Below are 6,557 nucleotides of genomic sequence, written 5' to 3' on the forward strand. Positions count from 1 at the left end.
TGAAGACGACCGTTTGAGTTATGGTCGAAACGTCGTGAGAATTTTTTTATTGTTTTATATATATTATTATTTTGTTGTTTCCCTTCAACGTGACTTTACCGAAAAAACTAAGAATATGAATTACTGCAGTCACGAAAGCTTTAAATCAAAATCATAGTTTATAGTTCATTTATTTGGTATAGCCCTGTGAGCCATTCGGCTCTTGAATCGGGTGCAACCGCAACAAACAAAAAATATTAACAAGAAAACATCTTAAAGTGTTTATGTGACTGTGCAAACAGAAAATACAGGAAAAAATATCAAAATATTCCTGAAATAGCACCGTACACCAACGCTGTGTGCAAAAATCCCAGTGGGATGCAAGTCAAATAACAACAACCACAAGACAACTAAGATTAAGGCCATCAGTCTAACTCCGTACTACAATAAACAAAAACATGGCCAAAACCAAAAAACTTTTCGAAATCACCAAAATAAAAGCCATAAATCCAATGTAACAGTGATCATAGGGACTGTGACCGAATTTTTAACAATAAACTACATAAATAAATTATAAGACCAAAATCTAGAGCCATATTTTAGGCCACTGAATAGCAGTGGCAGCTAGGGTTGTACAACTCCTCTAGAGCAGTTTTGAGTGAAGATCTCATAGGTAGTGATTCAAATTGCAGTTTATTGGCAATAGCATTCCAGAACCTGGGGGCATCAATAGCAAAGGCCCTTCCTCCAGTTTTTGTACGGCAATAGGGAATGTGAAGCTGGTAAATGAGCGAAGACCTGAGGTCAAATGTGTTCTTTGAAACAGAGAGGAGATCCAGTAGGTAGTCTGCGGAATTTTTTGTAAGTACATCGTGAATAAATAAGATCTGGTGCACAAGCCATCGAACATTAAGAGATGTTAAGTTTTACCCAATGTAGAGATCACAGTGAGATCACAGAGATCACATAATGGATAAACCAGCAAATCTTTAAAAAAAGTATTACAACGCTGTATGCTCAAATCCCAGTGTGATGCAAGTGAAACAATACCAACCATAAGATAGATTAACCCTATGTTTTCGAAATCACCAAAAAAGCTTCAAAAACAATTTTACAACAGTAATCATAGGAACTGCGATTCTCATTTAACAATAAACGATATAAATAGCATGTACGACCAAACTAGCAGCCATAGCTGGCAGCATGCCACTCCCAGTGTATGATGTGTGAGTCAGCGCATGATGAGTGAGTGTATGATGAGTGAATGGGTCAGTGGTTGTGTGAGTGAGTGTATGATAATATAATTTGGTTGCATGTCGGCAAGTATGCTAAACATCTTCTTTGGTTCTTTCAATAAAGTCACGTAGAATGAGAATAAAATAATAAAATAACACGATAAAATTCTCACAACGTTTCGGCCACAATGCAAGCGGCCATCTTCAGGTGAAAGGAACAGACATTTCGAACAGACACATATTCACAACTTTTCCTTTCATATATAAGATAGATAGAGTCAGCATGTACTATTGTAGTGAAAGCTATAATCATAGCAGGAACCACCATAGTCGGTATGCACTGCTGTAGTCATAGCAGGATACCACCACAGTCAGCATGTAATGCTGTAGTCATAGCAGGTACCACCACAGCAGTATGCAATGCTGAAATAGCAGGTACCACCACAGCAGTATGCACTGCTGTAATCATAGCAGGTGCCACCACAGCAGTATGCACTGCTGAAATCATAGCAGGTACCACAACAGCAGTATGCACTGCTGTAATCATAGCAGGTACCACCACAGCAGTATGCACTGCTGTAATCATAGCAGGTACCACAACAGAAGTATGCACTGCTGTAATCATAGCAGGTACCACCACAGCAGTATGCACTGCTGTAATCATAGCAGGTACCACCACAGTAGGGTGTATTCATAGCAGGTACCACCAGTCAGTATGCACTGCTGTAATCATAGCAGGTACCATCACAATATGCACTGCTGTAATAATAGCAGGTACCACCACAATCAGTATGCACTGCTGTAATCATAGCAGGTACCACCACAATCAGTATGCACTGCTGTAATCATAGCAGATACCACCACAATCAGTATGCACTGCTATAATAATAGCAGGTACCACCGGTCGGTATGCACTGCTGTAATCATAGCAGGTAGCACCACAGTATGCAGTGCTGTAGTGATAGTAGATACTCCTATCGAGTTGGTAGATACTGCTATATCGAGTTAGTAGATACTAAAACAGTCGGTATATACCACTACAGTCATTAAATACTGCTACAGTTAGCAAATACTACTACACAGTCAGTAGATACTACTACGGTCAGTAACTACTGCTATAGAGTCAGTAGTTACTACTATACATTTAGTAGATACTGCTTTAGAGTTAGTAGTTACTACTATAGTCAGTGGATACTACTATAGAGTCAGCAGATACTACTAGACAGTCGTTACTACTGTAGAGTCGGTAGATACTACTGTAGGCCCAGTAAATACTGCTACGGTCAGTAGTTATTACAGTCACTAAATACTACTACACAGTCAGTAGCTACTACTGGCTCAGTAGATACAGTCATTAGATACAACTACAGAGTCAACAGATACTACTTCCTCTGTTTTACGTAGGGTATATATACCTACGCAGGGGTAAAGATATTTTTGAGGGGGGGGTCGACAATTTTCAGAAACCTTTTAGATAAACTATTTACCCCCCACTTTCTATAACTTTCTGGACTTGTGCGAGCTTCTTATAATTTCGTTGGTGGAGAAATGGACAAACGGCCCACAGGGCTTTGATAACAGCTTACTATCTGTGTATGTAAATGTACGGTTTTAAAGAGAAGTTTTGAAATAGATTTTTTTACCCGGGCTACGCCGGGTACTTACCGCTAGTATATATATAATCTTACAAAATGAACACACCTGGCCCTTCTGGAGGTGATGGTTCTGGCTCATTGATGCCGGAGGTTGGAGGTGGGGGTGTCTTGTCCTTCGATGCAGTTGGTTCTGTAGGAAGAGTGCAAACCTCACTGATTGGCTGTGCCAGGTGGTGGTGCATTTAAGTACACATTTACCTGATCCAACAAAAAAAATGATGGCATTTAATATATTATCCATGTGATTTTGCAACTAATTCCAGAATGGTACCTGGGCTTGCTTTAGATGGAGTTGGTGCAGGGGGTCCACCTGCTGTGGAGCAGCAGAATCTGACCTTGTAGTTGTAACATGGCAGTCCTCCTTGATCCTCATTGACACATTTCAGTCCTTTATTCTTGTCACAAGTTATTGTCTGGCCCAATATCTGCCATGGGGTATTGGGGAATCTCTCGGCTTTGCATTCAATGTTTTGCACCGGTGAGTCAGGCAGACAAACCACTTTCCCTGAGGCTATGACCTTCTGGTAAGATTCCTCATCTCCGCCATTTTCTTCATCAGGATATTGCTCATGGTACCAGTCAGACCAGCCTGGAGTACAGTCTTCTGCAAAGATACATTCTTAATCAGTCTTCAAACGGTTACTATGTATATATCAACTACATTTCTATAAGATAATGTTCTGACAGCTATAAAATGCATCATACCTATTAATGTGCAGTTTGTAGGAATGTATAGCGAAATATGTATTTACGTTCAGCAAGCATAGAGTGAGTCTTCATCATGAATGGACTGTACATAGAGTTACTGAATTTTCGTTGAGTATCAACCCGAAATCCTGGTGAGCTGCCATACCCCTTCTGTTAGCACCCCCTACTTTTAGGAAGATACGGTCGCTCAATTACTCTGACACAGGCTGATCTACTGCTCCGTAAGTTCCTCCTATTCTGCTACCAACCCAGCCTAGAGTCTGTGAGTCATACCCTGTTCCAGTAAATAAGCCAAGTTTGGGACCAGAACACTGTAAAGTAGGACAAAAGCCCACATTTAAAATGCTTCAGGACACTAGCATAGCCTTTTTGAAACCGGGAATGTCCCGGCACAACCAGAACATATGGTTGCTTTGACTGAACATGTGATTGTATGTAAAATATTATCCACATGTGATGTTGCAACTAATTCCACCATGGTACCTGGGCCTGGAGTTGGGGGTGATGGTTCTGGCTCCTTGCTGCTGGAGGTTGGAGGTGGGGGTGTCTTGTCCTTCGATCCAGTTGGCTCTGGAGGAGGAGCGCCACTCTTTTCAGGAGCTGGCTTTGTTGGCTTTTCCTCTACCGGGGGTTTCGGTGTCACTTTGAAAGAAAAGCAAGGGATGGACGTTGACATAATGTAGATTGTTTAGACGTGGGAGCATGGACATACAGAACAATAAAGGTACGTGGCATTCTGCCCTCTCCAGCCACATCGTTAAACATTAGCCTATGATATCTATTACACAAGTAGTCACCCATCCCAACCTCATCCAGGTGCAAGTCTAATTCGATTATGAGATCTAACACATGAAGTCGCATTGTGTAATATGATCCTAAGTAGTATACAGCCTGCATATCTTCTTCTAACCTATAAAAGGCATTTTTTGTCTGTCCGTATGTCTGTCCGTCCGTCTGCGTACGCTCGCTTGCGGGGGATTTGGCTCTCGGACCGTGGGGATCGCGTAGAAAAAAAATTTGCCGGGCGGCACGCCCCAGGCCCCGCGGTGGGAATAGGCTATTCCGTTTTTCCATCCCTAAACTTTAAAGTGGTTAAAATCGCGTTTTGGTGCGATTTATCTATATTTATTTATTTATGCCGACCGGCTCGCTGCTGCGCATGCGCGAAACGCTAACGCGAGTTGCCCTTGGCAACGCACAGCGATTAAATAGTATTATTGTAGCGCGGGGGGGCGGTGGATAGCGGCCCAGCCCCCAGCCTCGGCCGGCCGTGCAATCTAGGCGAGGCCGGGGGCTCTGCACGGGACTAGGCCTCGTCACGGCAATCTGTCAGGTGAGTACTTTGTGCTAAAGAGTCGATAAATATATATTGCTACTAGCGGGGAAATATATTTAAAAACGTCTGAAAACTTAAAAACATAACATACAAATGAAAAGATAACTCATTAATTTAAAATCAAATATAACCCGATCGCGCCAATAATCGATTCTTTAAATCGCGCAAAGAAATCGAAGGTTGTAGATTCCTTTGGAATCGTCTTGAAGCGACGACGCGCAACAGACATCATAGTTCATAGTTCATTTATTTGGTATAGCCCTGTGAGCCATTCGGCTCTTGAATCGGGTGCAACCGCAACAAACAAAAAACATGAACAAGAAAACATCTTAAAGTGATTATGTGATTGTGCAAACAGAAAATACAGGAAAAAAATATCAAAATATTCCTGAAATAGCACCGTACACCAACGCTGTGTGCAAAAATCCCAGTGGGATGCAAGTCAAATAACAACAACAACAACAACCACAAGACAACTAAGATTAAGGCCATCAGTCTAACACCGTACTACAACAAACAAAAACATGGCCAAAACAAAAAAAACTTTTCGAAATCACCAAAATAAAAGCCATAAATTCAATGTAACAGTGATCATAGGGACTGTGACCGAATTTTTAACAATAAACTACATAAATAAATTATAACACCAAAATCTAGAGCCATATTTTAGGCCACTGAATAGCAGTGGCAGCTAGGGTTGTACAACTCCTCTAGAGCAGTTTTGAGTGAAGATCTCATAGGTAGTGATTCAAGTTGCAGTTTATTGGCAATAACATTCCAGACCCTGGGGGCATCAATAGCAAAGGCCCTTCCTCCAGTTTTTGTACGGCAATAGGGAATGTGAAGCTGGTAAATGAGCGAAGACCTGAGGTCAAATTTGTTCTTTGAAACAGAGAGGAGATCCAGTAGGTAGTCTGCGGAATTTTTTGTAAGTACATCGTGAATAAATAAGATCTGGTGCACAAGCCATCGAACATTAAGAGATGTTAAGTTTTACCCAATGTAGAGATCACAGTGAGATCACAGAGATCACATAATGGATAAACCAGCAAATCTTTAAAAAAAGTATTACAACGCTGTATGCTCAAATCCCAGTGTGATGCAAGTGAAACAATACCAACCATAAGATAGATTAACCCTATGTTTTCGAAATCACCAAAAAAGCTTCAAAAACAATTTTACAACAGTAATCATAGGAACTGCGATTCTCATTTAACAATAAACGATATAAATAGCATGTACGACCAAACTAGCAGCCATAGCTGGCAGCATGCCACTCCCAGTGTATGATGTGTGAGTCAGCGCATGATGAGTGAGTGTATGATGAGTGAATGGGTCAGTGGTTGTGTGAGTGAGTGTATGATAATATAATTTGGTTGCATGTCGGCAAGTATGCTAAACATCTTCTTTGGTTCTTTCAATAAAGTCACGTAGAATGAGAATAAAATAATAAAATAACACGATAAAATTCTCACGACGTTTCGGCCACAATGCAAGCGGCCATCTTCAGGTGAAAGGAACAGACATTTCGAACAGACACATATTCACAACTTTTCCTTTCATATATAAGATAGATAGAGTCAGCATGTACTATTGTAGTGAAAGCTGTAATCATAGCAGGAACCACCATAGTCGGTATGCACT

This window comes from Petromyzon marinus, chromosome 49 (genome assembly GCF_048934315.1).
Source record: "Petromyzon marinus isolate PM22_M1 ecotype Great Lakes invasive population chromosome 49, UKy_Petmar_22M1.pri1.0, whole genome shotgun sequence".
Classification (NCBI taxonomy): Eukaryota; Metazoa; Chordata; class Hyperoartia; order Petromyzontiformes; family Petromyzontidae; genus Petromyzon; species Petromyzon marinus.